Raw genomic sequence first — 10000 nt, 5'->3', positions numbered from 1 at the left:
ATGTCCGTTCCGTGGGAACCACCGGGGAGATGTCAGAGCCCGTGAAACCCCGAAAGACAGACCCTTAAAGGCCCGCAAGCCCTTGGGGTGAACGTCTGGGGCGGGCAGCATACATACACCCCGGTCGGGAACCACAGGGAGGTGAGGTCAGAGCCCGTGAAACCCCGAAAGACAGACCCTTAAAGGCCCGCAAGCCCTTGGGGTGAACGTCTGGGGCGGGCAGCATACACACTCTCCACGGCGGGCCGCGAAGACTTAGCGGGCGCAGCCGCCGGAGCGGGCCGCCGACGAGGCCTGAAACGCGGGGTGCGGCCGGGACCGTTCCCCCCTTGCATTTCGCTGGATGATCAGACAGTCGCAAAGAACCGTCTGAAAATCCCGGGCCAAGTCCAGAAAGTGTCCGTAAAAGAGCTAGCGGGGCCCAGCCACTTTCCTCCAGCAAGTGCCCTTAGCTCAGTTTTGACCTCTCTCATTGCACTAAGTGTCTTCAAAAACCCAGTTCCTGTATTTCCCCCGGCACCGTAGAGAAATGCTGACAGCCTGGAACACTGTGGCGGCTGCACACGGCACTCCCTTGCCCGCCGCGAGCAGCCTAGCCCCGCCTAAGACCCGCGAGAACCGCCCATCGGCACACGGCCCGCTGTGCGCCCGAGCCGTTTGGTGTAAAAACTGTCCAAAAGTGGTTTCGACCACTTAGGAACATCGTAGAGACTCGAAATAAAAAGCATTTTGTTGGAAAAGCGATTCTGAGGAAGGCTGTGTCAAAATTAATTTCGGGAAATGTCGTTTACCCCCCCCCAAATGGCTCCGAAGTACCCCCCCCCCACCCCCCCCCTAAAAAACCGTGTTCCGGGGTTTTTTCGAGAAAACAAACACACGGGGTATATAGAGGGGACTGAGACGAATCGAATGACGTGCTTTGCAAAGAAATCGGGGGCTCACAGCCCCCCCAGGAGAGGTTCAAAAGTCGGAGGACTGGTCACCTAACTCCCATTGAAGTCAATGGGGGAAAAATGAAAACTGTCAAAAAGGCTTAAAATGGTTCAAAAACCCACTGGGGCAGTAGATAATCATCCTATTTGAATTTTAAAAGTCTTAGTTTGGCGAAAAAATACCTTTTAATAATTGTTTTAGGGGTCAGAAAAATCAGCTCCGGCTGCCTGGTCACCTAGGGGAGATAGAAAATTTTTCTAAGTTTTTCACTCGGCCGCCTGGTCCCCTAACTCGAAAATTTTAAAGTGCTCCCATCGGTCCCGGGATAGGGTGGCTGATAGCTGGGAGCCCCCTGAGCACTGCCCCGGTGTTAGTTTTCGGAGAAATGCCTCCGTTGATTTGTTATGATTTTTTTTCCGCCGGCCGCCTGGTCGCCCTAATGCAAAGTCAATGGGAGTGAGGAGATAGAAAATTTTTCAAAGTTTTTCACTCGGCCGCCTGGTCCCCTAACTCGAAAATTTTAAAGTGCTCCCATCGGTCCCGGGATAGGGTGGCTGATAGCTGGGAGCCCCCTGAGCACTGCCCCGGTGTTAGTTTTCGGAGAAATGCCCCCGTTGATTTGTTATGATTTTTTTTCCGCCGGCCGCCTGGTCGCCCTAATGCAAAGTCAATGGGAGTGAGGAGATAGAAAATTTTTCAAAGTTTTTCACCCGGCCACAAACGACTCCAAAACACACTGGGGCTGTGGCTGGGACTCTCACCAGGACTGCCCCCTACTTTATTTATGGATTAAAAAGCATTCTATATTAATTTTTCGATTTTTGGGACCCGGGACGCCTGGTCACCTAACTCCCCTTCTATCCCTATGGGGGGGGACGGGGACATCGAAAACGCTCCCATCGCTGCCGAGGCACGCTGCGGGGACTCTCCCTACCATCGCCCCATGCTTCCTTTGAAGAATATATGACGTTTTTCAATTTTCACCGACATTTGAAAATCAAAACTTCAGAACATTTCATAGTTATTCTCAATGGGTTGTCTAGGGGCACACATCTCTAAACTGGGGGAAATGCTCAAAATGATTAAAAAGAAAAACAATGCCCCCAGACCCGGGGGGCTGATAGCTGGGAGCCCCCTGAGCACAGCCCCGGTGTTAGTTTCTGGAGAAATGCCCCCGTTGATTTGTTATGATTTTTTTTCCGCCGGCCGCCTGGTCGCCCTAATGTAAAGTCAATGGGAGTGAGGAGATAGAATATTTTTCAAAGTTTTTCACTCGGCCGTCTGGTCCCCTGACTCGAAAATTTTAAAGTGCTCCCATCGGTCCCAGGGTAGGGTGGCTGATAGCTGGGAGCCCCCTGAGCACTGCCCCGGTGTTAGTTTTCGGAGAAATGCCTCCGTTGATTTGTTATGATTTTTTTTCCGCCGGCCGCCTGGTCGCCCTAATGTAAAGTCAATGGGAGTGAGGAGATAGAATATTTTTCAAAGTTTTTCACTCGGCCGTCTGGTCCCCTGACTCGAAAATTTTAAAGTGCTCCCATCGGTCCCGGGATAGGGTGGCTGATAGCTGGGAGCCCCCTGAGCACAGCCCCGGTGTTAGTTTTCGGAGAAATGCCCCCGTTGATTTGTTATGATTTTTTTTCCGCCGGCCGCCTGGTCGCCCTAATGTAAAGTCAATGGGAGTGAGGAGATAGAATATTTTTCAAAGTTTTTCACTCGGCCGTCTGGTCCCCTGACTCGAAAATTTTAAAGTGCTCCCATCGGTCCCGGGATAGGGTGGCTGATAGCTGGGAGCCCCCTGAGCACAGCCCCGGTGTTAGTTTTCGGAGAAATGCCCCCGTTGATTTGTTATGATTTTTTTTCCGCCGGCCGCCTGGTCGCCCTAATGTAAAGTCAATGGGAGTGAGGAGATAGAATATTTTTCAAAGTTTTTCACTCGGCCGTCTGGTCCCCTGACTCGAAAATTTTAAAGTGCTCCCATCGGTCCCGGGATAGGGTGGCTGATAGCTGGGAGCCCCCTGAGCACAGCCCCGGTGTTAGTTTTCGGAGAAATGCCCCCGTTGATTTGTTATGATTTTTTTTCCGCCGGCCGCCTGGTCGCCCTAATGTAAAGTCAATGGGAGTGAGGAGATAGAATATTTTTCAAAGTTTTTCACTCGGCCGTCTGGTCCCCTGACTCGAAAATTTTAAAGTGCTCCCATCGGTCCCGGGATAGGGTGGCTGATAGCTGGGAGCCCCCTGAGCACAGCCCCGGTGTTAGTTTTCGGAGAAATGCCCCCGTTGATTTGTTATGATTTTTTTTCCGCCGGCCGCCTGGTCGCCCTAATGTAAAGTCAATGGGAGTGAGGAGATAGAATATTTTTCAAAGTTTTTCACTCGGCCGTCTGGTCCCCTGACTCGAAAATTTTAAAGTGCTCCCATCGGTCCCAGACCCGGGTGGCCACGAGGTGGGACCCCCCTGAGCACTGCCCCGGTGTTAGTTTTCCGAGAAATGCCCCCGTTGATTTGTTATGATCCGTAGTTGCCGGCCGGCCGCCCGGCAGTGCTCTATCGGATGGAGCGTGGGCTGGCTATGGGAGATTTAGCGATTTTCGGAACCGGCCCCGATCGCCCCCCAAACCGGGTGGCCACGAGGTGGGACCCCCCTGAGCACTGCCCCGGTGTTAGTTTTCGGAGAAATGCCCCCGTTGATTTGTTATGATCCGTAGTTGCCGGCCGGCCGCCCGGCAGTGCTCTATCGGATGGAGCGTGGGCTGGCTATGGGAGATTTAGCGATTTTCGGAACCGGCCCCGATGGCCCCCCAAACCGGGTGGCCACGAGGTGGGACCCCCCTGAGCACTGCCCCGGTGTTAGTTTTCGGAGAAATGCCCCCGTTGATTTGTTATGATCCGTAGTTGCCGGCCGGCCGCCCGGCATTGCTCTATCGGATGGAGCGTGGGCTGGCTATGGGAGATTTAGCGATTTTCGGAACCGGCCCCGATGGCCCCCCAAACCGGGTGGCCACGAGGTGGGACCCCCCTGAGCACTGCCGCGGTGTTAGTTTTCCGAGAAATGCCCCCGTTGATTTGTTATGATCCGTAGTTGCCGGCCGGCCGCCCGGCATTGCTCTATCGGATGGAGCGTGGGCTGGCTATGGGAGATTTAGCGATTTTCGGAACCGGCCCCGATGGCCCCCCAAACCGGGTGGCCACGAGGTGGGACCCCCCTGAGCACTGCCCCGGTGTTAGTTTTCGGAGAAATGCCCCCGTTGATTTGTTATGATCCGTAGTTGCCGGCCGGCCGCCCGGCATTGCTCTATCGGATGGAGCGTGGGCTGGCTATGGGAGATTTAGCGATTTTCGGAACCGGCCCCGATGGCCCCCCAAACCGGGTGGCCACGAGGTGGGACCCCCCTGAGCACTGCCCCGGTGTTAGTTTTCGGAGAAATGCCCCCGTTGATTTGTTATGATCCGTAGTTGCCGGCCGGCCGCCCGGCATTGCTCTATCGGATGGAGCGTGGGCTGGCTATGGGAGATTTAGCGATTTTCGGAACCGGCCCCGATCGCCCCCCAAACCGGGTGGCCACGAGGTGGGACCCCCCTGAGCACTGCCCCGGTGTTAGTTTTCCGAGAAATGCCCCCGTTGATTTGTTACGATTATTTTTCGCCCAGGCGATGTGCCTTTTCATTTTGTTTTGCACTTTCCTTCATTCCTTGGTGCATGCTGCCATCTAACGGACACATTTCGGTACTGCAGTTTGAAAGTAATTTCCCCGTCTAGGGATCTCTCTCTCGTCTAGGGACACTGCTGTACACACACACACACACACACACACACACACACACACACACACACACACACACACACACACACACACAGTGAGAGAGAGGGAGAGATAGAGAGAGAGAGAGGTGGAGAGGGAGAGAGAGGTGGAGATAGAGAGATGGAGATAGAGAGAGATGGAGATAGAGAGAGATGGAGATAGAGAGAGAGATGGAGATAGAGAGAGAGTCGTCACACTCTGGAACAAACTCCCCAGAAGCTGAAAGTTGGGGAACATTATGATGATCTTTATTTCTTGGCAGATAATAAATGATGATCTTACAGAGGGCGACTTACAACACCAGTGCAAACATACAGCGAAGGACAAGGCATCAATCGCGACAGAATCCCTTGAGTTAAAGCAGCAGATTCAGAATAACACACGTCAAAACAGACTGGAGACTAAAACGAGCACGAAAGGTGTCGAATATGTGGCCTCCTCTCGCTTGTAAACTCTCTCGTGTTCCTGTCGATGGGGTCGGCGGCTCGGGGCAGCGGCCTAGCAGCAGCAGGCAGGCCACCCGGCTGCCTGGGGCTGACCTCCGGGGCAGGCAGGCAGGCAGGCAGACCTCCAGGGCAGGCAGGCAGGCAGGCAGGCAGACCTCCAGGGCAGGCAGGCAGGTAGGCCGTGCTGCTGCCAGGGCTGGCAGGCTGACCTCCAGGGCAGGCAGGCAGGCAGGCAGACCTCCAGGGCTGGCAGGCTGACCTCCAGGGCAGGCAGGCAGGCAGGCAGGCAGACCTCCAGGGCTAACAGGCTGACCTCCAGGGCAGGCAGTGCTGCTACCAGGGCAGGCAGTGCTGCTACCAGGGCTGGAAGGCAGACCTCCAGGGCTAACAGGCAGACCTCCAGGGCAGGCAGGCAGACCTCCAGGGCAGGCAGGCAGACCTCCAGGGCTGGATAGCTGACCTCCAGGGCTAACAGGCAGACCTCCAGGGCAGGCAGGCAGACCTCCAGGGCAGGCAGGCAGACCTCCAGGGCTGGATAGCAGACCTCCAGGGCTAACAGGCAGACCTCCAGGGCTGGCAGGCTGACCTCCAGGGCAGGCAGTGCTGCTACCAGGGCTAACAGGCAGGCAGGCAGACCTCCAGGGCTGGATAGCAGACCTCCAGGGCAGGCAGTGCTGCTACCAGGGCTGGATAGCAGACCTCCAGGGCAGGATAGCAGACCTCCAGGGCTGGATGGCAGGCAGGCAGACCTCCAGGGCAGGCAGGCAGACCTCCAGGGCTGGATAGCAGACCTCCAGGGCTAACAGGCAGGCAGGCAGACCTCCAGGGCAGGCAGGCAGACCTCCAGGGCAGGCCGGCAGACCTCCAGGGCAGGCAGTGCTGCTACCAGGGCAGGCAGGCAGACCTCCAGGGCTGGATAGCAGACCTCCAGGGCAGGCAGTGCTGCTACCAGGGCTGGATAGCAGACCTCCAGGGCTGGATAGCAGACCTCCAGGGCAGGCAGGCAGACCTCCAGGGCTGGATAGCAGACCTCCAGGGCTGGATAGCAGACCTCCAGGGCAGGCAGTGCTGCTACCAGGGCAGGCAGTGCTGCTGCCAGGGCAGGCAGGCAGACCTCCAGGGCAGGCAGTGCTGCTACCAGGGCTGGATAGCAGACCTCCAGGGCTGGATAGCAGACCTCCAGGGCAGGCAGGCAGACCTCCAGGGCTGGATAGCAGACCTCCAGGGCAGGCAGTGCTGCTACCAGGGCTGGATAGCAGACCTCCAGGGCTAACAGGCAGACCTCCAGGGCAGGCAGGCAGACCTCCAGGGCAGGCAGGCAGACCTCCAGGGCAGGCAGGCAGACCTCCAGGGCTGGATAGCAGACCTCCAGGGCTAACAGGCTGACCTCCAGGGCTAACAGGCAGGCAGGCAGACCTCCAGGGCTGGATAGCAGACCTCCAGGGCTAACAGGCTGACCTCCAGGGCAGGCAGTGCTGCTGCCAGGGCAGGCAGGCAGACCTCCAGGGCAGGCAGTGCTGCTACCAGGGCAGGCAGTGCTGCTACCAGGGCTGGAAGGCAGACCTCCAGGGCTAACAGGCAGACCTCCAGGGCTGGCAGGCTGACCTCCAGGGCAGGCAGTGCTGCTGCCAGGGCAGGCAGGCAGACCTCCAGGGCTAACAGGCAGGCAGGCAGACCTCCAGGGCTGGATAGCAGACCTCCAGGGCTAACAGGCAGGCAGGCAGACCTCCAGGGCTGGATAGCAGACCTCCAGGGCTAACAGGCTGACCTCCAGGGCTAACAGGCAGGCAGGCAGACCTCCAGGGCTGGATAGCAGACCTCCAGGGCTAACAGGCTGACCTCCAGGGCAGGCAGTGCTGCTACCAGGGCAGGCAGGCAGACCTCCAGGGCAGGCAGTGCTGCTGCCAGGGCAGGCAGGCAGACCTCCAGGGCTGGATAGCAGACCTCCAGGGCTAACAGGCAGACCTCCAGGGCTGGATAGCAGACCTCCAGGGCTGGATAGCAGACCTCCAGGGCAGGCAGTGCTGCTACCAGGGCAGGCAGTGCTGCTGCCAGGGCAGGCAGGCAGACCTCCAGGGCAGGCAGTGCTGCTACCAGGGCTGGATAGCAGACCTCCAGGGCTGGATGGCAGGCAGGCAGACCTCCAGGGCTGGATAGCAGACCTCCAGGGCTAACAGGCAGACCTCCAGGGCAGGCAGGCAGACCTCCAGGGCAGGCAGGCAGACCTCCAGGGCTGGATAGCAGACCTCCAGGGCAGGCAGTGCTGCTACCAGGGCTGGATAGCAGACCTCCAGGGCAGGATAGCAGACCTCCAGGGCTGGATGGCAGGCAGGCAGACCTCCAGGGCAGGCAGGCAGACCTCCAGGGCTGGATAGCAGACCTCCAGGGCTAACAGGCAGGCAGGCAGACCTCCAGGGCTGGATAGCAGACCTCCAGGGCTAACAGGCAGGCAGGCAGACCTCCAGGGCTGGATAGCAGACCTCCAGGGCAGGCAGTGCTGCTACCAGGGCAGGCAGTGCTGCTACCAGGGCTGGAAGGCAGACCTCCAGGGCTAACAGGCAGACCTCCAGGGCTGGCAGGCTGACCTCCAGGGCAGGCAGTGCTGCTGCCAGGGCAGGCAGGCAGACCTCCAGGGCTAACAGGCAGGCAGGCAGACCTCCAGGGCTGGATAGCAGACCTCCAGGGCTAACAGGCAGGCAGGCAGACCTCCAGGGCTGGATAGCAGACCTCCAGGGCTAACAGGCTGACCTCCAGGGCTAACAGGCAGGCAGGCAGACCTCCAGGGCTGGATAGCAGACCTCCAGGGCTAACAGGCTGACCTCCAGGGCAGGCAGTGCTGCTACCAGGGCAGGCAGGCAGACCTCCAGGGCAGGCAGTGCTGCTGCCAGGGCAGGCAGGCAGACCTCCAGGGCTGGATAGCAGACCTCCAGGGCTAACAGGCAGACCTCCAGGGCTGGATAGCAGACCTCCAGGGCTGGATAGCAGACCTCCAGGGCAGGCAGTGCTGCTACCAGGGCAGGCAGTGCTGCTGCCAGGGCAGGCAGGCAGACCTCCAGGGCAGGCAGTGCTGCTACCAGGGCTGGATAGCAGACCTCCAGGGCTGGATGGCAGGCAGGCAGACCTCCAGGGCTGGATAGCAGACCTCCAGGGCTAACAGGCAGACCTCCAGGGCAGGCAGGCAGACCTCCAGGGCAGGCAGGCAGACCTCCAGGGCTGGATAGCAGACCTCCAGGGCAGGCAGTGCTGCTACCAGGGCTGGATAGCAGACCTCCAGGGCAGGATAGCAGACCTCCAGGGCTGGATGGCAGGCAGGCAGACCTCCAGGGCAGGCAGGCAGACCTCCAGGGCTGGATAGCAGACCTCCAGGGCTAACAGGCAGGCAGGCAGACCTCCAGGGCTGGATAGCAGACCTCCAGGGCTAACAGGCAGGCAGGCAGACCTCCAGGGCTGGATAGCAGACCTCCAGGGCAGGCAGTGCTGCTACCAGGGCAGGCAGTGCTGCTACCAGGGCTGGAAGGCAGACCTCCAGGGCTAACAGGCAGACCTCCAGGGCTGGCAGGCTGACCTCCAGGGCAGGCAGTGCTGCTGCCAGGGCAGGCAGGCAGACCTCCAGGGCTAACAGGCAGGCAGGCAGACCTCCAGGGCTGGATAGCAGACCTCCAGGGCTAACAGGCAGGCAGGCAGACCTCCAGGGCTGGATAGCAGACCTCCAGGGCTAACAGGCTGACCTCCAGGGCTAACAGGCAGGCAGGCAGACCTCCAGGGCTGGATAGCAGACCTCCAGGGCTAACAGGCTGACCTCCAGGGCAGGCAGTGCTGCTACCAGGGCAGGCAGGCAGACCTCCAGGGCAGGCAGTGCTGCTGCCAGGGCAGGCAGGCAGACCTCCAGGGCTGGATAGCAGACCTCCAGGGCTAACAGGCAGACCTCCAGGGCTGGATAGCAGACCTCCAGGGCTGGATAGCAGACCTCCAGGGCAGGCAGTGCTGCTACCAGGGCAGGCAGTGCTGCTGCCAGGGCAGGCAGGCAGACCTCCAGGGCAGGCAGTGCTGCTACCAGGGCTGGATAGCAGACCTCCAGGGCTGGATAGCAGACCTCCAGGGCAGGCAGGCAGACCTCCAGGGCTGGATAGCAGACCTCCAGGGCTGGCAGGCAGGCAGGCAGACCTCCAGGGCTGGATAGCAGACCTCCAGGGCAGGATAGCAGACCTCCAGGGCTGGATGGCAGGCAGGCAGACCTCCAGGGCTGGATAGCAGACCTCCAGGGCTGGCAGGCAGACCTCCAGGGCTGGATAGCAGACCTCCAGGGCTGGCAGGCTGACCTCCAGGGCAGGCAGGCCGGGCCCCCGGTGCTGCATCTCGGCCGCTGCCTGGGGCGGACCGGCCCGGGTGCCCTTGCGCTTTTTCGACACCAGGGGGCAGTTGGGTGCCATTCCGTCCCTCGTGTGGCGAAATGGCGGTACTGCACCTCCGCCTTTTTGCTGGAGAAAGTCCGCAGTCGGGACAATGCGCCACACGGTCCGTCGGCAGGAGGCCCGGGCCCGGGCACAACTCCCCGGTGGGGACGGACGCCGGGCTGGAGCTTCCCTTCAGCACACACACTCACTCACTCACTCACTGACCGACCGACTGACTGCAGGAAAGGCTCCCGGCTCCCAGCGCTCAGTCAGCAGGCCTACTCCTCCCCGGTGGGGACGGACGCCGGGCTGGAGCTTCCCTTCAGCACACACACTCACTCACTGACCGACCGACTGACTGCAGGAAAGGCTCCCGGCTCCCAGCGCTCAGTCAGCAGGCCTACTCCTCCCCGGTGGGGACGGACGC

Source organism: Amia ocellicauda, unplaced genomic scaffold, assembly GCF_036373705.1.
Source record: "Amia ocellicauda isolate fAmiCal2 unplaced genomic scaffold, fAmiCal2.hap1 HAP1_SCAFFOLD_202, whole genome shotgun sequence".
NCBI classification, from domain to species: Eukaryota; Metazoa; Chordata; class Actinopteri; order Amiiformes; family Amiidae; genus Amia; species Amia ocellicauda.
Note: the sequence above shows the minus strand (reverse complement) of the source record.